The sequence below is a fragment of the Hyperolius riggenbachi genome, chromosome 3 (assembly GCF_040937935.1).
Source record: "Hyperolius riggenbachi isolate aHypRig1 chromosome 3, aHypRig1.pri, whole genome shotgun sequence".
Lineage (NCBI taxonomy): Eukaryota > Metazoa > Chordata > Amphibia > Anura > Hyperoliidae > Hyperolius > Hyperolius riggenbachi.
Window position 1 is genome coordinate 87,563,092 of NC_090648.1, and position 22,054 is coordinate 87,585,145.

The window sequence follows — 22,054 nt, forward strand, 5'->3', positions numbered from 1 at the left end:
GAGATCAAATTACAACTTGTGATTAGACACAGATGAGGGAGAATTAGACAGGCTCTCTAAATAAATACAGGGTGCATTTCTGTTTACCTTCTGTCCTGTGTGAGAGTTCAGCTCCACTTCTGGATGACATTTATATATATTTGCTGAAACATCTATGCATCTCTTTTGAATGCTGAATGTACATATGGCGATGTGCTCTATCATATTGACAGTATAGTGGAACAAAGTCTGAAGAAGGCTTATTAGCAGAAAGCTTACTCTTTTTCTTTTAAGCCAATAAATGGCATCATCTTGATTCAAACCTCTACTTTTGCTGATGGCTAAGATGGTACAATGCTCTACTGCTACAGGAAAGGAGAAAGTTGCCAAACCATACACACTAGCATAGAGGTAGTAACAGCTCAGGTGTCCTTTAAAGTGACAGTTTAGCAATGAAAGGGAAGCAAACAGCATTTTTAATCCTGCAGTTCTCATAGATGGTAGGAGCTAAAGGGCAGAAAATGAGTCAGGAAAGAGTTAACCTAGACCACTGCTGGCTAGGAAGAAAGGGTTAGATAAGAAAGTAATTAATAGCTGCTGGGGTCAGTGTCACAGCTGTAAAAGAGAAAGTGAAGAAACTAGCAGAGCTCACTGATGTTTGTGAATGCCTGGATTAAAACTCAGTGGAACTTAGTTCTATCTGCTTTGTAATGTAAATCCCTGGCATTTTTCACATCAACTTGTATGTCCATAATACAGAAGAATGATTGTCATAACACATCAGGAAGTGAGAGAGAGAGAAGCAGGGATTGGGGAACTCTGGAATTCAGCTATTAGTGCAGAGCAGGGCGCTGGCTGGCTCCACTGCGGGACCAGACGAGATGATTTACTATGACATATGACCTCTTCTTTCTCCAAGTCCTGCCGCCCTTCTGATCTTATCTGATTTTAACGCCCTAGGCCATGGCCTTTGTGGCCTTCCCAGAAATCCGGCCCTGACTATAGCACCTCTCTTTCATGAACAGCTCTCTTGGGAATCAGTTTACCTTTTTCATGTAATACTCCCATTTCAGCCTCCCTTTCATATGTAGCAGCCACTCTTTCTTTTCCAGGTGCCCCCTTAGGCTGCAGCCGCCCAAGGCCCGGGCCTTTGTGGCCTTTCCAAAAATCCGGCCCTGACAGCTAATGGTTCTGATGGTGTTGCTCACCTACAAATGTTTTTTGGCATGACTTGAAAGAATCTACTTATATTAGTACTAACTGGACTCAACAGTTTTGTTTTCATTTTGTTTTTTTCCCAAATTCAGCATACTTAAAAAGTATCCTACCCAACCCACTCATAAAGGTGGCCACACACACGATACAATAAAATGATCTGATTTTATGGCAATTCTATACATTTGATGGGATCTCCCCAAAAAATTGAAACCTTTTTTATATTCCACTGAAAAATATGATCGGATTTCCCATTTTTTTTAGGTTTTTTTTCGATCCGGAATGCTGGAAATTTTTCTTACATTTTTCTAAAGATTGTATGGTGTGTGTTAGATTGTCACTGTATTAATATACACACCCCTAGCAATTTTCTCAGAGTTTCCAATCATTTTTATCATAATTGGGGAAAAATTGAACATATGTGTGTGGTACATTGGTCATATTTTTAAAATGTTACAATCAGTCAGAAATTTGATTGCAATTCTTGAATTGAACAGATATTTAAAAAAATTGTATGGAGTGTGGCCACCTTTAGCTTCAATGAAGCTCTGTGTATGTTGAGTCAGTTTGGCTCTCTTTTTCATAAATTATTTCCTCTATTTTTTATATTGTTTACGTTAAAAGAAAGCCCTGATTTATTGTTTCTTGAATAGGATGAATGAAAGTGTAAACAAAGAAGATGAGGTGTTTTGACTGTACTCTGGCTCCTTAGACTGCATGCTTATTGCAGACGTGTGACAAAGTCATTGCTAAAGCCAAAATATCAGCATAGCAGCCAGGCAACTGGCATTTTCTACAAGACAGTAATGATGGCAGCTTCTATTTCAGGCTTACTTTTTAAATAAATGGAGAACAGAGACTGTTGCAATTCTAGTTTTACATGGCCACATATACATGACTTAAAGGGAACCTGAAATAAGAACTAAATTGTGACTGGCAATATTTTTTCTCTTTTTAAATAATATAGTTGCCTGGCAGTCGTGCTTATCTTTGGCTGCAGTAGTGTCTGAATCACACAAATGAAACAAGCATGGAACTAATCCAATCAGAAGCATCTGATCTGCATGTTTGTTTAGGGTTTATGGCTGAAATGTATCAACACAGCAAAGGATCAAAAGGACACCGCTCAAGTCTAACTGGACGCATATACAGTGGTGTGAAAAACTATTTGCCCCTTCCTGATTTCTTATTCTTTTGCATGTTTGTCACACTTAAATGTTTCTGCTCATCAAAAACCATTAACTATTAGTCAAAGATAACATAATTGAACACAAAATGCAGTTTTAAATGATGGTTTTTATTATTTAGTGAGGAAAAAACTCAAAACCTACATGGCCCTGTGTGAAAAAGTGATTGCCCCCCTTGTTAAAAAATAACTTAACTGTGGTTTATCACACCTGAGTTCAATTTCTGTAGTCACCTCCAGGCCTGATTACTGCCACACCTGTTTCAATCAAGAAATCACTTAAATAGGAGCTATCTGACACAGAGAAGTAGACCAAAAGCACCTCAAAAGCTAGACATCATACCAAGATCCAAAGAAATTCAGGAACAAATAAGAAAAAAAGTACTGTAATTGAGATCTATCAGTCTGGTAAAGGTTATAAAGCCATTTCTAAAGCTTTGGGACTCCAGCGAACCACAGTGAGAGCCATTATCCACAAATGGCAAAAACATGGAACAGTGATGAACCTTCCCAGGAGTGGCTGGCCGACCAAAATTACCCCAAGAGCGCAGAGAAAACTCATCCGAGAGGCCACAAAAGGCCCCAGGACAACATCTAAAGAACTGCAGGCCTCACTTGCCTCAATTAAGGTCAGTGTTCACAACTCCACCATAAGAAAGAGACTGGGCGAAAACGGCCTGTATGGCAGATATCCAAGGCGCAAACCACTTTTAAGCAAAAAGAACATTAAGGCTCGTCTCAATTTTGCTAAAAAAAAAAAGCATTTCAGCAAAAGAACATCATACCAACAATAAAATATTGTGGTGGTAGTGTGATGGTCTGGGGTTGTTTTGCTGCTTCAGGACCTGGAAGGCTTGCTGTGATAGATGGAACCATGAATTCTACTGTCTACCAAAAAATCCTGAAGGAGAATGTCCGGCCATCTGTTCGTCAACTCAAGCTAAAGCGATCTTGGGTGCTGCAGCAGGACAATGACCCAAAAGACACCAGCAAATCCGCCTCTGAATGGCTGAAGAAAAACAAAATGAAGACTTTGGAGTGGCCTAGTCAAAGCCCTGACCTGAATCCTATTGAGATGTTGTGGCATGACCTTAAAAAGGCGGTTCATGCTAGAAAACCCTCAAATAAAGCTGAATTACAACAATTCTGCAAAGATGAGTGGGCCAAAATTCCTCCAGAGCGCTGTAAAAGACTTGTTGCAAGTTATCGCAAACGCTTGATTGCAGTTATTGCTGCTAAGGGTGGCCCAACCAGTTATTAGGTTCAGGGGGCAATTTCTTTTTCACACAGCGCCATGTAGGTTTTGAGTTTTTTTTCTCACTAAATAATAAAAACCATCATTTAAAACTGCATTTTGTGTTCAATTATGTTATCTTTAACTAATGGTTAACAGTTTTTGATGAGCAGAAACATTTAAGTGTGACAAACATGCAAAAGAATAAGAAATCTGGAAGGGGGCAAATAGTTTTTCACACCACTGTACGCGTTCAGTGTTATAGTGGCAGGTGCATGCACATGTGCGTGCGACCCGATGGCATTTCCATAGCGGTGGTTGGGGAAGGGAACCCAGGATTCCCCAAACCAATCGCAGTGCCTGGAGTGAATGGACGTGACCCTGATCAGGAGCAATGTCCATTCACAATGACAGAACAAAACTAAAGTTAAAACAAAAATAAACACTTCCTGGTAAACCAGGGTAGTATTTCTAAAGCTGTCTGGTGGCAAAAAGTTAAATTGCACACACCACAAATTTTTAATGAAAAAAATAATACAATTAATACCTTCCCAAGCCCCCATTCAGTTACTAAACAATCACATTAAAAAAAGTTTAAAAAATCCATTAATATAGTAGCCTTAGGCCTCTTGCACACTGCATGCATTTTCGATTCAGATTCCGCTTTTTAATCAGTTTTTACATCCGATTCATATTCCGATTTGCAGTGTGCAGGGAGCACAGCTAATGGCACAGCTAATGGTTCTGATGGTGTTGCTCACCTACAAATGTTTTTTGGCATGACTTGAAAGAATCTACTTATATTACTACTAACTGGACTCAACAGTTTTGTTTTCATTTTGTTTTTTTCCCAAATTCAGCATACTTAAAAAGTATCCTACCCAACCCACTCATAAAGGTGGCCACACACACGATACAATAAAATGATCTGATTTTATGGCAATTTGATACATTTGATGGGATCTCCCCAAAAAATTGAAACCTTTTTTATATTCCACTGAAAAATATGATCGGATTTCCCATTTTTTTTAGGTTTTTTTTCGATCCGGAATGCTGGAAATTTTTCTTCAATTTTTCTAAAGATTGTATGGTGTGTGTTAGATTGTCACTGTATTAATATACACACCCCTAGCAATTTTCTCGGAGTTTCCAATCATTTTTATCATAATTGGGGAAAAATTGAACATATGTGTGTGGTACATTGGTCATATTTTTAAAATGTTACAATCAGTCAGAAATTTGATTGCAATTCTTGAATTGAACAGATATTTAAAAAAATTGTATGGAGTGTGGCCACCTTTAGCTTCAATGAAGCTCTGTGTATGTTGAGTCAGTTTGGCTCTCTTTTTCATAAATTATTTCCTCTATTTTTTATATTGTTTACGTTAAAAGAAAGCCCTGATTTATTGTTTCTTGAATAGGATGAATAAAAGTGTAAACAAAGAAGATGAGGTGTTTTGACTGTACTCTGGCTCCTTAGACTGCATGCTTATTGCAGACGTGTGACAAAGTGATTGCTAAAGCCAAAATATCAGCATAGCAGCCAGGCAACTGGCATTTTCTACAAGACAGTAATGATGGCAGCTTCTATTTCAGGCTTACTTTTTAAATAAATGGAGAACAGAGACTGTTGCAATTCTAGTTTTACATGGCCACATATACATGACTTAAAGGGAACCTGAAATGAGAACTAAATTGTGACTGGCAATATTTTTTCTCTTTTTAAATAATACCAGTTGCCTGGCAGTCGTGCTTATCTTTGGCTGCAGTAGTGTCTGAATCACACAATTGAAACAAGCATGGAACTAATCCAATCAGAAGCATCTGATCTGCATGTTTGTTTAGGGTCTATGGCTGAAATGTATCAACACAGCAAAGGATCAAAAGGACACCGCTCAAGTCTAACTGGACGCATATACGCGTTCAGTGTTATAGTGGCAGGTGCATGCACATGTGCGTGCGACCCGATGGCATTTCCATAGCGGTGGTTGGGGAAGGGAACCCAGGATTCCCCAAACCAATCGCAGTGCCTGGAGTGAATGGACGTGACCCTGATCAGGAGCAATGTCCATTCACAATGACAGAACAAAACTAAAGTTAAAACAAAAATAAACACTTCCTGGTAAACCAGGGTAGTATTTCTAAAGCTGTCTGGTGGCAAAAAGTTAAATTGCACACACCACACATTTTTAATGAAAAAAATAATACAATTAATCCCTTCCGAAGCCCCCATTCAGTTACTAAACAATCACATTAAAAAAAAAGTTTAAAAAAATCCATTAATATAGTAGCCTTAGGCCTCTTGCACACTGCATGCATTTCCGATTCAGATTCCGCTTTTTAATCAGTTTTTACATCCGATTCAGATTCCGATTTGCAGTGTGCAGGGAGCAAACTGCAAATCGGAATCGGAATTGGATGTAAAAACCAATTAAAAAGCGGAATCTGAATCGGAATCGCTCGCAGTGTGCAAGAGGCCTCAGGGACGGATCTAGGGGGGGGGGGGGGCAAGCAGGTCTCTTGCCCCAGGCGCAGTTTGTTGAATTTTTAAAAAGGCGGCAAAATTTGGATGGAAAGTGGCAATTTAGGCGCCAAAACCTGACCTTGCCCCAGGCGCAACTTGGGGAAACCTGGTCTAGATCCGTCCCTGAGAGGCCTTAGGGACTCTTTTTTTCAATATGTATGTCATGAGGGTATATTACTGTTATTTCAGTACATAAGGGCTGGCAATTGACCGGACTCAAGAAAAAGAGCCGAAACAGAAATATTATGTTACCGCCATACATTGTATTAGAAGCGTAAATTAAATGTTGTGATAGCCAGGACAAATAAAATAGGTGGGTTTTATTTATAGTAGCATTGCTTATTTTACAACTATAGAGCATGGAATTAGTGAAATAGTGTATTTTTTTGTTTTCTTGTTTTTGCCTATAAAATACATACAAAATAAAGTAATTTCTCAAAATCAAGTATCGCCCACAAAGGCAAATAAGGAAACAAGATACAGATCATTCACGTGTCAGAAGCAGTGATAACGTTATAGCCAAATGAATGGAAGGAGCGCTGACAGGTAAAAATGGGTAAAATGGGCTGTAAGCTGAAGTGGTTAAAAGGAAATGCATATGTCAGCCTCTATATTCCACTCACTTCAGGCATGCTTTAAAAAACTTTTTCGCTTGCTAAAACTGGACTATTTTTTAAATTGTCTGTTAGTAATTAAAGAGACACTGAAGCAAAAAAAAAAAATATGATATGATTGGTATGTGTAGTACAGCTAAGAAATAAAACTTTAGCAGCAGCTATATGAGTCTAATTTTGTTTCCAGTACAGGAAGAGTTAAGAAACTCCAGTTGTTATCTATGCAAAAAAAGCCATTGAGCTCCACAACTTTCAAAGTCGCAGAGAGTTCTGTCTTCTGCTTCATGCTATCTCAACTGTCAGTCATTGTATCTTCTTTTTCTCTGCAGAGAAAGGGTTCAAAAGTTCACTGCTGCTCTGTAAAATTATTTAGATTTCTTAGTAGTGTGTAAACTGCAATTATTAGAGAATGATGCAATGGTATATAAAAAAAAACAATATAACTGAAGATAAAAATATGAGAATATTTTTTTGCGTCTAATGTTCTAGTAATTATCCGTACTACACAACCAATTTATTATACCATTTTTTAAAAAAAATTTTTAGCTGCAGTGTGCGAAATATGAAAACAAAGTTAGGTACCTCTTTAACTACCTCAAGACCACGTCACGCCCATGGGCGTGATGGCGGTGGTAGCCCCAGGACCCCGTCAAGTCCTGGGGCCGACTATTGTAGGAGATTGCGCGCGCGGATGCGTTCTCATCTCCACTTGGTAGGCATCTCCACTTGGTAGGCCTTCAGTTTTCCAGCGACGATTGCCGCTCGGAGACTATTAGACGGCGAAACAGCCGTCTTTTTACTGTGTAGAGTGCTGCGATCTGCAGCAGCGCTGTACTAGAAAGCGCTGTAGAAAACTGTTTCAGACATTTTCCATCTTTACTGCCTCTGACTGAAGCCAATCCTAAAGTGTTTCCACCCTTACAATGTTTTCTCTGCCTGAAATTGTGTATGCATTGCCAGCCCTACTCCCCACTGAACTGTGTACTAAAAACTGCACTGTCTTATCTAGCTTGCTTTGTAAACACATGAAAAAAATTGGGTCACAATGCCTCCACTGGTATGCCAATACTATTAAAGATACAAAAATTGTCTAATCACCATCCCTCCTAGATAAAACAGGATAATAACACATGTAAACACATGTGCGCACAACATAAATTGAATTTCAGTAGCTTCTGCAGAGGGGTGAGGTGTATTTCCCTTCTCAGCCTTGTGTCACACTGAATTGCCCTCAGGCAATCGGTGAGGAGCAGGAATGTGGGAGGGGAGATAACAAACTTCCCCAGCAATGTACCACGATAGAGCCAGGATGACTGCAATAAGATTAATCACAGCAGAAACAATTCTGATTATATTGTAATGCAGATTGCATGTAGACTACATGATAAACACAGAGCAGTGGGTAAATGGAATTTGATTTTATGGCTGACATTCCTGCTTTAACCACTTAACGACCGCCTAACGCCGATAGGCGTCGGCGGGTCGTTAGTGGTATAGCATGGGATCGAGCGGCCTTTCCATGCTAGTTCACGGAGACTGCCTCCGTGCACAGTGTGCGAGCCGCCGATCGCGGCTCGCACGCATAATGTAAACATCCGGGGAAGAAATCCCCGCTGTTTACATGACACGGCGCTGCTGCGCAGCAGCGCCGTGACGTAGATCGGCGATCCCCGGCCTCTGATTGGCCGGGGATCGCCGGCATCTGATAGGCAGAAGCCTATCCTATCCGGCGCAGGACGGAACTTAGGTAGCCAGGGGTATATGTGCCCAGAGTAGGTAGCCAGGGGTATATGTGCCCAGAGTAGGTAGCCAGGGGTATATGCCCAGTATATGTAGGCAGGGGTATATGTGCCCAGAGTAGGTAGCCAGGGGTATATGTGCCCAGAGTAGGTAGCCAGGGGTATATGCCCAGTATATGTAGGCAGGGGTATATGTGCCCAGAGTAGGTAGCCAGGGGTATATGTGCCCAGAGTAGGTAGCCAGGGGTATATGCCCAGTATATGTAGGCAGGGGTATATGTGCCCAGAGTAGGTAGCCAGGGGTATATGTGCCCAGAGTAGGTAGCCAGGGGTATATGTGCCCAGAGTAGGTAGCCAGGGGTATATGTGCCCAGAGTAGGTAGCCAGGTCAGGTGTCCCCCTCCCCAGCAGGAGGGGAGCAGCGCAGAGAAGAGCTGCTCTCCCTTCCTCGCTCTCCCCTCCAATGTCCGGGTGGCTCAGGCTGGCAGCGGCGGGCGGAACTTACCTCTGTCTCGTCGCAGCGCCGGATGGATCTGCCACTACTCTGGTCTGGTCCAGACCAGAGCAGCGGCTGCGCACCCGAACTTCCGGCCGGCGCTGGAGCGAGACGGAGGTGAGTTCCGCCCGCCGCTGCCAGGCCAGCCACCCGGAGGACATTGGAGGGGACAGCGAGGGAGGGAGAGCACCTAAGGTGAGGGAAGGAGGGGGGAGATGGCCCCCCTTCCCCACGGTCCGCACAGCTCTCCCTCCTCTCTGCGCTGGCCCCCTTCCCCTCCGCCGCGAAAAAAAAAAAAAACCCGCAGCTCAGCCAGGCTGAGGGCGCCCTCGGGGACCAGGCGCCCCGGGGCACTTGTCCTACCCCGACCCCCCCTAGCTCCGCGCCTGCCCCACTCTCCTCAAAGAAATCCCCTTCCTAAACACCTATTGCCCCTCCCAACACAGGAAGCTCAGTGACTGAGCCCCACCATTATTAAATTAGTTAATCCCTATTTCTGGTGCACATTTAGCTATGTAATAACTAAACTCTGGCAACCCCACTGCATATTGACTTTAGAGCCACATATGCACTAAGGTCAGAAAGCACGAGCTAAACGTAGGATCAAGTTAATGTGTTAAAAAGACACTTAATGTAAATCATGGTTCACTGCATGCTGCATCTTGGGGCAAACGGCTAGCTGGATCAGATAGAGTCGCTTACCACCGCCCCCTGCCACTCCTGCATCTACTTTTTTTTTTAAATAGATTTGTTTTTGGAAAAATTCCAGAGGCAACCCTGGGGTCATGATGCTGCAGCTCTCAGCTCTTTGCATTTCATCAGCTCAGAGAGCACAGAGAGGTGGGGAAGGGGTGAAGGAAGGCAGTAAAGTGGCACAGAGAGGCAAGGTAGAGGCACAGAAAGCCAGGAAAGGGGTACGGAGAGGTGAGGAAGAGGCCTCTCCTGCAATGACACTCTTCCCTATTAGGCTGCTCAGTGTTCATAGATGTGGGTGGGGGGCAGCACCAGGAGGACATAGAGGCATGTCATGGAGCAGGGATAATGCCTAGTGACTCATTTGTCCCCTAAAATCCATCTTGGGCACACTTTAAGATTGAATACAGCTTCCACCATCTTGGTATAAGTAACAATGACTCAATCGGTGTCTTTTGCTAAGATGGACACAGCATAGATGTTGGATTCCAGTTACCAGAAGTCTGCCATGTTGGTCATAGCCACTGGACTCTCTTTTGTCCAGAAGAAGTCTTTCTGACAACAGCTGGTTTGGTGGTAATACTGTACACGTTTGTCTAGGGACAAAATAATAATGAAAGGTCAGCATTAGAGGACATTCTGAAATCGCATACAGTAAAAAATGGCGCAGAGTAAAAAATGGCGCACCGCTCTGCCGATCATAAAACGCTATTTACCGTTTTAATGTAAATACATTAAAACGGTAAATAGCGTTTTATAAAACAGCGGAACAGTGCGCCATTGAAAAATTCAGGAAGCTAGTCAGGCAGAGGAGGTCGGGCTGGAGAGGCAGCGGAGGTCGGGCTGGAGGAGAGGCAGCGGGCAGTGGGCTGGCAGCGGGGGTCGGGCTGGAGAGGCAGTGGGCAGTAGGCTGGCAGCGGGGGTCGGGCTGGAGAGGCAGCGGGCAGTGGGCTGGCAGCGGGGTCAGGGTGGAGAGGCAGTGGGCAGTGGGCTGGCAGCGGAGGTCGGGCTGGAGAGGCAGCGGGGTGGAGGGAGTAGGATTAGGTAGCATGTGTATACATTACCTCGTCCTGGCCGGCGATCGCTCCTTCACTTCATAGCTTGCACGAGTCCTGCATCCAGCCAATCACCATGCGACTTCAGTTTCCGCATGGTGATTGGCTGGATGCAGGACTCGTGCAAGCTATGAAGTGAAGGAGCGATCGCCGGCCGGGACGAGGTAATGTATACACATGCTACCTAATCCTACTCCCTCCACCCCGCTGCCTCTCCAGCCCGACCCCCGCTGCCAGCCCACTGCCCACTGCCTCTCCAGCCCGATCCCTGCAAAAAAAAAATTAACATATAAAACGATAAATATCGTTTTAAGTGCAGCGCCATTCTGACACTGGATGTTTCAATCCACCTCCAGAGACCTCTCCTACGAACAGGGTGCTCAGATGACACTTGGCCCCATAAAAAAGGAGAGAGATGCTCTCAGTGGATAGTATAATTCAGACAAAATTTATTGGATATAGTGGAATAAAAAACAGCAAAGTGTCACTCACATCTGGAGGGTCCCACACCTGTTAGGACCCTCTCCGGCTAGTTCGCTTCCCACCCAGTGGTACTCTGCGACATAGAACGATCATATAGGCATGGCCCGCTCTCGTCCCGACTAGTTTCGACCTCTCGCCGTCATCAGGGGATACGAGAGCGGGCGGGCAGCTATGCATATATATACACACAAAAGGGGTGAGCAATTACCTGCTTCCAGGCCAGTTCCATTTCGCCGCGCCGGGCGCCATCCCGGAAGTAACCTACTTCCGGTTGGCGGCCATACTAGATCCTGTAGCACGGTTGGAACGCAAGATGCGTTCCACCATACGGAAGTAAATGCCATGGTACGCGAATGGCGCACAAAGAGACGCGGCTGATGTGCACCACAACGCATGCCCAGTGGTCACAACAAAACGTCACCCATATGGCATTAACTGCGCTTGCGTGGATAAATGAATGGAACCTGGCTGCAAACCGAACATACAAAATACAAAGAAAATGTGAAGACTGATGGTTACATAATTAAAACAGAATTGCATTAATATATCAGCATGAATTACATAACATACATAAAAGGGTTTCAAGAGTTATGGAACATTCTGTATCAGCCCATTTTAAGGAGAAACATGACTGTAACCCTAGGGGACTGGTGTTTTCTGCAATTGACCAAGTATCCAAAAAATGGAGAGGAAACAATCCAGACAGAGATTTAGCAAAGTTAGAGATGAACTGGATTATAAAGTTGAACAGCATGCATCCTTGTGGCCTAAATATTGATTTTAATCTGATTTGTTTTCTAGCTAACTCTTGAAAGGAATGTGATGTCATCAGGTAGGATCTATGCTTTTAAAGATTTTTTAGTCTTAAGTTTTAGTTTGCATTTTAGTTTAGCAAAGTACTTTAATTTTTAGCAAGTTCAGTGTCATTCAAATTTAACATCTTGGATCTGTACAATAACTATTTTATAATTGGGAGTGCAATGGTTGGTTTTCCCACTTGATGGAGACTATTTGAGGTTTACATGAACTATCTGAACAATTAGCACTTTGGCCACTAGATGGCAATCTGGACTTTATATGGCTGTCACCATGACCTTTTATGTATGTTATGTAATTCATGCTGATATATTAATGCAATTCTGTTTTAATTATGTAACCATCAGTCTTCACATTTTCTTTGTATTTTGTATGTTCGGTTTGCAGCCAGGTTCCATTCATTTATCCACGCAAGCGCAGTTAATGCCATATGGGTGACGTTTTGTTGTGACCACTGGGCATGCGTTGTGGTGCACATCAGCCGCGTCTCTTTGTGCGCCATTCGCGTACCATGGCATTTACTTCCGTATGGTGGAACGCATCTTGCGTTCCAACCGTGCTACAGGATCTAGTATGGCCGCCAACCGGAAGTAGGTTACTTCCGGGATGGCGCCCGGCGCGGCGAAATGGAACTGGCCTGGAAGCAGGTAATTGCTCACCCCTTTTGTGTGTATATATATGCATAGCTGCCCGCCCGCTCTCGTATCCCCTGATGACGGCGAGAGGCCGAAACTAGTCGGGACGAGAGCGGGCCATGCCTATATGATCGTTCTATGTCGCAGAGTACCACTGGGTGGGAAGCGAACTAGCCGGAGAGGGTCCTAACAGGTGTGGGACCCTCCAGATGTAAGTGACACTTTGCTGTTTTTTATTCCACTATATCCAATAAATTTTGTCTGAATTATACTATCCACTGAGAGCATCTCTCTCCTTTTTTATGGGGCCAAGTGTCATCTGAGCACCCTGTTCGTAGGAGAGGTCTCTGGAGGTGGATTGAAACATCTGGTGACAACTTAATTCCCAGCGCTGTGGCTGACTGTAACATTGTATGTGTGGAGGAGAAAGGGTCCTGCCCTTACCACGGCAGCAGGGGTGTTGCACATCGAGTTTAAAGGAAGAGGATTTCGTGTATCCTTGTGGGGCGCCTCTGCACATATCTAGCCATTCTGACACTATTGACGCTGTGCGCCATTTTTGCCTGTCCCCTCTGAAATCACCTTCTGCCCATAATTGCCTTCCGCTTCTATGGACACTGAGCAAACATTGCAGAGAGGTATAATCTATATCATGAAACAATTTCCTGCTTTTATTGTAGTAGGTAGCCCAGGTAGCCCTGGTAGTAACAATAGGGGATGCGACCCCTGCCCCCACAGGGGGGGGAGGGCCTAGGGCCCGCTCAGGGACTTTTTGGGGGGCAGGAGAGGCTGCAACACAAGAGAAGAGCGTGGCCGCAGATCGTGGGGAGGGGGACATTCCCCCCCCTCACCTCGGGCTCTCCTCTCAGCGCGCCCCCTCCTGCAATCAATAGGGGCAGCGGGCGGGCGACGGCAGACTGGATGCAAGGTCTCCGATCTCTAAGAGCTTCATGTTACTTCCTGTTTACACAGGAAGTAGCATAAAGCACTTACTGATGGGAGACCTCCGACGCTAAGGAGGTATGTGTCCAGTCTGCCGCCACCCACCTGCTGCCCCTATTGATTGCAGGAGGGGGCGCGCTGAGAGGAGAGCCCGAGGTGAGGAGGGGGGGGGGGAATCTCCCCACTCCCCACCGCTCTGCGGCCACGCTCCCATCTTATGTTGCGACCCCTCCTGCCCCCCAAAAAGGCCCAGAGCGGGCCCGGGGGGGGGGGGGGGGGGGAGGGGCTGGCGGATTTTTTTGCAGTATGCAGTATGTTTTAATACTTCTCTTGAATCTATAGGAGTAAGCTCCTCTCTCACTTGCTTTCCCCAACATTAAAACACTAGTGTTGGGCTTAAATTTTACATTATCCTAATTTTACATAAAAATTCACAATTATGAATTGAAATTGTAATGCGAAATTTCCAGCAAATTTGTTATTAATTTCATGCGTAACCGTGATTATTTCCATAATTTTGCAGTTACGTGTAATTATGCAAAAATGCTAAATTTGATTCTTTGGGAACAAGTAAACAAAAGACCTTGTAGTTTTTGAGAAAAACAATTTACATTTTTTTTAAGAAAAATGTTTTACAATTACATTTTTGCTGCGGTGGACTATATATATATATATACAGTATACTGGGTTTAATATACACCTTTTATGCATTTTAAAACGGTATTAAAGGATACCTGAACTGACATGTGACATGATGAGATAGATGTGTATATACAGTGCCTAGCACACAAATGACTATGCTGTGTTCCTTTTTTTCTTTCTCTGCCGGAAAGAGTTAAATATCAGGTATGTAAGTGGCTGACTCAGTCCTGACTCAGACAGGAAGTGACTACAGTGTGACCTTCACTGATAAGATTTTTATCTCTTTCTTGCTCTCAGAAGCCATTTTCTGCTAGGAAAGTGTTTTATTGTTGGAATTTCTTATCAGTGAGGGTCACACTGTAGTCACTTCCTGTCTGAGTCTGGACTGAGTCAGCCACTTACATACCTGATATTTAACTCTTTCAGGCAGAGAAAGAAAAAAAGGAACACAGCATAGTTATTTGTGTGCTAGGCACTGTACATACACATGTCTATCTCATCATGTCACATGTCAGTTCGGGTATCCTTTAAACTCTGACATAATATTCAATAAAAAAATGTGTTTTTCTACTTTTTATATCCCATACAGGTATCGTAATTGCTTTTGTGCATAAGTATTATTATTCATTTAGAAATTACAAGTTCCCAAAGTACAGTTTTATTTGCTCTGAAAGCTGCCATTGCATTTTATTCATAACTGGTGTATTTATATTGTAATGTACCCAGTAATGATTTCTGAGCAGCGTATCCGTTCTGGACACATTAGAAAAAGTTTTTGCACAGTCAGGGAATGTTTACATTCCTCTCTGCTACAATTAAGTAAACACAAGATAATGGTATCACCAGTTTGGAAGCGGATCTCCCTGCATGGAGCTTGCTATTGAAAAAGTAAGTCCTAAGTTTTAACCCTTTTAATGCTGTTCTGCTAGTAAAATAAAGTGGAAATATAATGTATTATATGCTGTAAATAATCTTTTAGAGCAAAGAAGAAATGATGGGTTGTATATCACTATAAGAAAACAGACAGTGCAAACCCCTTTGAGCCCTTTTCTTCCATGCAGGCTGGTACATGCAGAATGCAGAACCCGGACCGCACCCTGAGCTACACTAGCTTGCAAGGTCCATCATGTGTTGGCTTCTGGAAGAAAGGGGCAGAGAGGGGCAACAATGCTTTCCCTTCTCCCCCAAAGTCCTTGTGCAGGGGCTCTTCCCCACCTCCTGTGCCCTGTATAAAGTAAATATACAGAACTTGGAACTCGGTATAGATGAAAGTTTACTGCAATAAAATGTACTTAAAATCATTTTTTTCTTTGGATTTTTTTAAAATCCATTTTCTCAACAAACTGTGAGGTGTTTAAAAAAAAAATTGGGACCTGTTCCTCTATTTCCTCTAACCAGTCTGATTTCTTCAAACATTTTTTTCACAATTTACATGGAAAATAGTTTTTGACTGGCCTATTCAAAATGTATGCATGGAATACACAAAATGAATTCAATTTTGAAATCATAATTATGTGTAATTCTGTTACCCCGAAATTGAGACATCCCCTGAAAGTCTTCTTTTCATACACCTCTGAGCTGCTGTGCTGATGCTATATCACACCTAAGCCTTGCAACATAAAAGGATGTGTAGGGGTAGGAATTGTCATAGCTACTCAGACCGGGCCTACTAGAGTAGTGCTTGTGCCTATATGGATTGTAACACTACTATTTGGAGACACATTCATGGATGTACCAAGCTCGTTTGAAGGATACCTGAAGTGAGAGGGGTATGAAGGATGCCATATTTATTTCCTATTAAACAATACCAGTTGCCTTGTGCCCTTCTGGTCCCTCACGCATCAGTAGTGCCTGGCTGAATCATACAGCTGAAACAAGCATGCGGAAAATCCAGATACATTCAGGCCGGTTTTACACCTGACCATAGAGTTGCAGTGCAATGCTTTGCCCTATCACATTGCACCGCAACATCAAAAATTGAATTCATATGACTGAGGCAGATTGTGTTGACAGGTCATATGCATAGTGCCCAAACGCACGCCCCTTGCCGCCCATCCTCGCCCAGTGACGTACTCGCTGATGGACAGGAAGTAAGTCACAGGAGTTCCATGTCATATTTGCGTCGTTCTGCGTACCGCACCACCGCCACCAACGTATTTAAATTATCTGTGTCGCAATGTGCAAGCTATCTGTGTGTGCACAATAGAGCTGACGCGATCGAGCTCGGCTATTTCCACCATAGCCCGAGCGGAAAGCCGCTGCTCACTGGTATGTCTGCACAGGCATGCCACTGTTGTTATTATTATTGTTTTGGGTTGTTAAGGGGTGCCAGTGCTGGATCGGACTGGCTGAGGAAGACTGGGAAAGCCTCATTAGGATCCAAAGGCTTCCCCCTCCCAAGGTATCATTTTTTTAACTGCATAACATTCTCTTTAAAGATACGAGATGAAAAACTAACTATAACAAGTAACTTGTCTATATATCTTATCTAAAGTTTACATAGTTTACACAGCAAATCTAGCTGCAAACAGCTTCAACAGTTTATGATTATTTATTCCTGTGATACAATGAGGGCAGCCATGTTTTGTTTGTCACATTGCACACAGGCAAGCTGCAACTGCATCTCCAGCCCTCAGCTCACTCCCCTCTCCTCCTCCCTCCTCCCCTCTGCCTCTGAAATCTCTGGCTAGTTACCTCCTCCTCCTGCCCAGACTGAGCTCCCATAAGCCCTTGCTACAGGGAATTAGAGTATTAAAACAAACAAAAAAAGTATTTGGCTTGAGGAATGCCCCATAAACTATATGAAAGGAACACAATTATGCAATGAGTAAAAGTTTATCTCGGATCCATTTTAAGTCAAAAGGCTATGACTGCAAGTTTTAGAGGCAGAGGATCAGCAGGGCAGACAGGCAATTTGCTTTGTTTAAAGGAAATAAATATGGCAGCCTCCATATCCCTCTCACTTCATGTGTGCTTTAAGAAGATGGAATAAAGTTTTTTTTTGATTATAGATGGTGCTGCTGATTATGAATTAAAATTGCTAATAAATAATACAAAGGTTCTCTTGTCCCTCCCCCACCAAAACTTACTGATTTTGATGGTGAATTAATGTTGCCACTGGTGGAGACCTCAGATGACTCTTTACTTTTGCTGAAGAAGAAATGACGGTACTCTCCTCTCACCTGCAAAGTGTAAATTACAAATAACTATTAGCTATTAGATACTAGTTATCTTTTCAAAAATATTACATGAGAAAAATGCCTTCACCATATTCAAAAAGAATGAAACGTTTTCACGAGAATGCATTTTTGCTTAAAGTGAAATGCATTAAAGGTTTACTAAAGATTAAAAAAAAAATTAGTTTAACCACTTGAGGACCATAGTGTTAAACGCCCCTAAAGACCAGCAGAGGCGTATCTAGGTAAAATATGGCATATGGCAAGCAAGCACTGAAATTGCGCAACCCTTTCTCCCCTCCCCCCCCCCCCTCCAAACATAGGACTTATTTCTATAGTAATGCCAGATAAAATTCAAAAGAGAATCTTCAAGAATTTTCTTTTTTTTATTTTAATCAGCTGTGTGGCATGGTAAAGTGTGCAACTAAAGTGAGTGAATTAGCTAAATCATGCATTATTGCCCATACGCTGGCCTGGTGAATGGTGATATGCCTACTTGATTGCGCTTCTGTGGTGGGGAGCATTCTGTGCCTGTACATAACACTCTACGGGAGTGCGATTAAGGTGCCCTACCGCCGGGCCAGTACATGCAAAGTAATGCAGACAATTTACAGGGCCGCTCAGCGGATCAAAGTTGAGGACCGGGCGAATGAGGGAACTATAAGGCTACAGAGCCTGGATTAATTTCTGGAAGAAGCCTCAGTTAAGTAAAGGAGGTCACATGGACAATGTTTATGGAGAAATCATGACACACATTTCCAATTTCCATACTACAACGGGCCCCTGCTTTCCCACATTTCAGTAGTTCTTACAAATTTCCATCCATTCTACAGCAGGCCACAGCTTTCCCACCTAATATATATTCTGCTGGGAAAATCCCAGGCCAGAAGAACTTATATGGGAAAGCAGTGGCCTGCTATAGAACAGAATTAACCTGCTGAGCGGTCTGGACGAGCTCAGCTCGTCCAACACCGCCAGAGGCTGCCGCTCAGGCCCTGCTGGGCCGATTTGCACGAAATAAAAAGCAGCACACGCAGCCGGCACTTTGCCAGCCGCGTGTGCTGCCTGATCGCCGCTGCAGCGCGGCGATCCGCCGCGTGCAGCGGCGAAAGAGGGTCCCCCCAGCCGCCCGAGCCCAGCGTAGCCGGAACAAACAGTTCCGGCCAGCGCTAAGGGCTGGATCGAAGGTGGCTGACGTCAAGACGTCAGCTGACGTCCATGACGTTACTCCGCTCGTCGCCATGGCGACGAGGGAAGCGAAACACGGAGGGCCGCTCATTGCGGCCTTCCGTGTTATCTCTTGCCGCCGGAGGCGATCGGAAGATCGCCTCCGGAGCGCCCTCTAGTGGGCTTTCATGCAGCCAACTTTCAGTTGGCTGCATGAAATAGTTTTTTTTTTATTTAAAAAAAACCCTCCCGCAGCCACCCTGGCGATTTAATCAGAACGCCAGGGTGGAATGCGGGAAAGCAGGGGCCTGCTGTAGCATGAAAATAGAAATTGAAACTGAAATCAAATGTGGGATAATGTGCAGTGAATCCACACAATTCCCATAAGGAACTCGACCCTCAGCGGATGCTTATCCAACGATGATCATTTATTAAAGTGTTACAAGAGTATACACAGCATATCACTTCCAGCACAACGTTTCGGGCGAAGTGCCCTTTGTCAAGTGCTCGAAGTTTCACATAGGAATAGCACATTTATAGAATCATTACACCTGACCACACCTTACATAAGGGGGCGGGGCCAATACCTATTGCATATTAACCCTATGAACAGCTAGCTCTATAAAAAAAACACTTGAGACTGAAGTCCTCATTTAAGCCCCCTGGCGACTGCGTCCCCAGCCTATCCATCCACCAGGCCTCCCTCCTCAAAAGTTCCCTAACATGGTCACCACCCTCATATCTCGGGACCACCTCCAAAACCTGCCAGTGCAATTGACTAACACTGTGGCCCAACTCAGAAAAATGTCTGGCTAATGGTGGATCCTTTCTCGAATTCTCTTGCTCACCACCTATGTCCCTTTTAGGGATGTTCCATACTACAGCGGGCCCCTGCTTTTAGGGATGGTCGGAAATGCCAATTTCCGATTCCGCGGTAAATCCGCATTCCGCCATTGCCAAATACCGATTCCGCTTTCCGCTACCAATTTCCGCATTCCAATGCGGGATTTCCGCCGGAAATTGCGGAAATTCCGCCCGACTTTAACATTGATTTTCTCAAAAACTATAAGGTATTTTTGAAAACTTTTTTTTGCTTCTTGTTCAGGAGATTCTGCTTAATAAACCCTGAAAATTTGGTGTTTCTAGGGCTTACGGGGGCTTTGCTATTAACCGTTAAATTCGGCGGATTTTTACTGTAATGTAAATGCAGAAAATAGGCAGATGCGGATTTTCTGCATTTTACATCACAGTAAAAATCCGCCGACTTTAGCGGTTAATAGCAAAGCCCCCGTAAGTCCTAGAAACACCAAATTTTCAGGGTTTATTAAGCAGAATTTTCTAAACAAGATGCAAAAAAAAGTTTCCAAAAAGACCTTACAGTTTTTGAGAAAATCGATGTTAAAGTCGGGCGGAATTTCCGCGATTTCCAGCGGAAATCCGCCTAACGCACTTGCATTACCGATTTCCGCATTCCGATGCGGAAATGCAAATTCTGATCGGAATTTCGGAAATTGCATTTTCGTGGAATCCGAATGAGCATCCCTACCTGCTTTCCCACATTTCAGTAGTTCTTACAAATATCCATCCATTCTACAGCAGGCCACAGCTTTCCCACCTAATATATATTCTGCTGGGAAAATCCCAGGCCAGAAGAACTTATATGGGAAAGCAGTGGCCTGCTACAGAACAGAATTAAAATGCGGGAAAGCAGGGGCCTGCTGTAGCATGAAAATAGAAATTGAAACTGAAATCAAATGTGGGATGGTCGGCAGTGGCCAGTTGCTGCTGCAGAACACATTTTATAATAAATAATGAGTTATGTCATGTGCATTACTTGAAGCAAAACCAAGCAAACAAAACCGCCCTGATCATAACAAAACCGCATGTAACAGTGTTTCATATTTTATATTGATTATTTTGTAAAACATATTCAACAGAACTGCCTCCCCCCTCCCCCTCCCACAGCAGTATAGGGATACATTTTAATGTGAGATCATCAAAACATACCGTAGGTGACAGAAGGGGCTCCTAAGTCTGCACAGCAAAACAGAATACTTATTTTAACAGTTCTAAAAACAGGCAGAGGTTAAAAAGTACTCAGTTCAGTTCTAATTACCTTATTATTTATAACCTGCAGTTCTGTGCCTGCCTCTCTCTTGCCTGCCTGCCTCGGCTCTGCCCCCTCAGCACAGTGCTTGCAGTCACCCACTCACACACTGTTTGTTTGTGTGTGTCACTGGGGCGGGCTCAGCCTACATACTGTACACGCTGTTGTTCCTCCTCTCCACTACCGCCCACACCGATCAGCCCCAGCAGGTCCATGCGGCCAATCAGGAGGAGGGGGATGCGAGGGACGTTACCGTGGCGACGATGAGGAGAAGGGATGCTGAGCCCGCTATACACACTCCTCTCCTCCTACTGTACGGGCTGCACTGGACACCGGGCAGTGTATATAGTAACTGCGCGCCACCCCCCCCCCCCCCAGGTGGGTGACAATGTCTGTCTATAGCAGGTGCCCTGTGTGCACCCCTGTAGATACGCGTCTAAAGACCAGGCCATTTTTCTGTAAATTGGCCACTGCAGCTTTAAGGCCTCGCTGCAGGGCCGCACAACTCAGCACACAAGTGATCCCCCTTTTCTCCCCACCAACAGAGCTCTCTGTTGGTGGGGGGCTGATCGCTACCAAAATGTTTAATTTTTTTAAAATAAATATTTATGTTATTATTTTTCTAATAAATTTTACTACTTTTTTTTTTTTAAACTCCCTCCCCCAGCCAGCCAATCATGGTGATCGGCTGTCCTAGGCTTCAGCCTATGAGAGCCGATCGCTCTCTGGTGTCCCAGAGGGACAGTGGTGTCACACGGCTGTCCCCAGTACAGCGCTGCTGTAGATCGCTGTGCTGTACAATGTTTATAGACGGCGGTTTCACCATCTAACAGTCTCCTGGCGGCAGTTTATACATTTTATAAATTATATAATTTATAAACACAGGATGGATGTGTTCTGTGAAAGCAAGAAGTAGACACACTTCAGAGTTATTGCAGGATTTGTATCTTATATTTTTTTTAACCCATTAGCAGTTTTAAATATATTACTTGAGATAGTGCACTGCTTTTTACTTGAGCTGGCAGAACTCCTTGTGCTGTAAATTATTGGAATGCTTTGATGTCTTTGCTAGCAGAAAATATAGAAACTTAAAGGGAACCCAAATTGAGAGGTATATGGAGGCTGCCATATTTATTACCTTTGAAACAATACCAGTTGCCTGGCTGTCCTGCCGATCCTCTGCCTCTAATACTTAGCCATAGACCCTGAACAAGCATGCAGCAGATCAGGTTCTCTAACTCAGCTGAATCAAGTTTGACTGGATTAGTTATATGCTTGTTTCAGGGTTTTTGACTCAGACACTACTAATGCCAGATCAACAGGGCTGCCAGGCAACTGACATTATTAACAA

General features: G+C 43.8%; 1 protein-coding gene across 3 annotated transcripts in view; it reads right to left on the minus strand.

The window, feature by feature from the left end:
* LOC137562807 (adhesion G protein-coupled receptor E2-like) overlaps window positions 1–20,871 on the minus strand; it is a 146,602-nt gene extending 125,731 nt beyond the window's left edge. For 2 of the 3 annotated variants that reach the window (XM_068274515.1, XM_068274513.1), the window contains exons 1-2: window positions 20,713–20,871; window positions 17,343–17,435 (exon numbers count right to left, since the gene is read on the minus strand). The gene's annotated coding sequence lies outside the window, so the exon portion shown is untranslated. Of the gene's footprint in view, window positions 1–10,176; window positions 10,266–17,342; window positions 17,436–20,712 lie in introns of those variants that run through there. The other variant, XM_068274514.1, reaches the window with a different exon arrangement.
* Window positions 20,872–22,054: the final 1,183 nt, after the last annotated feature.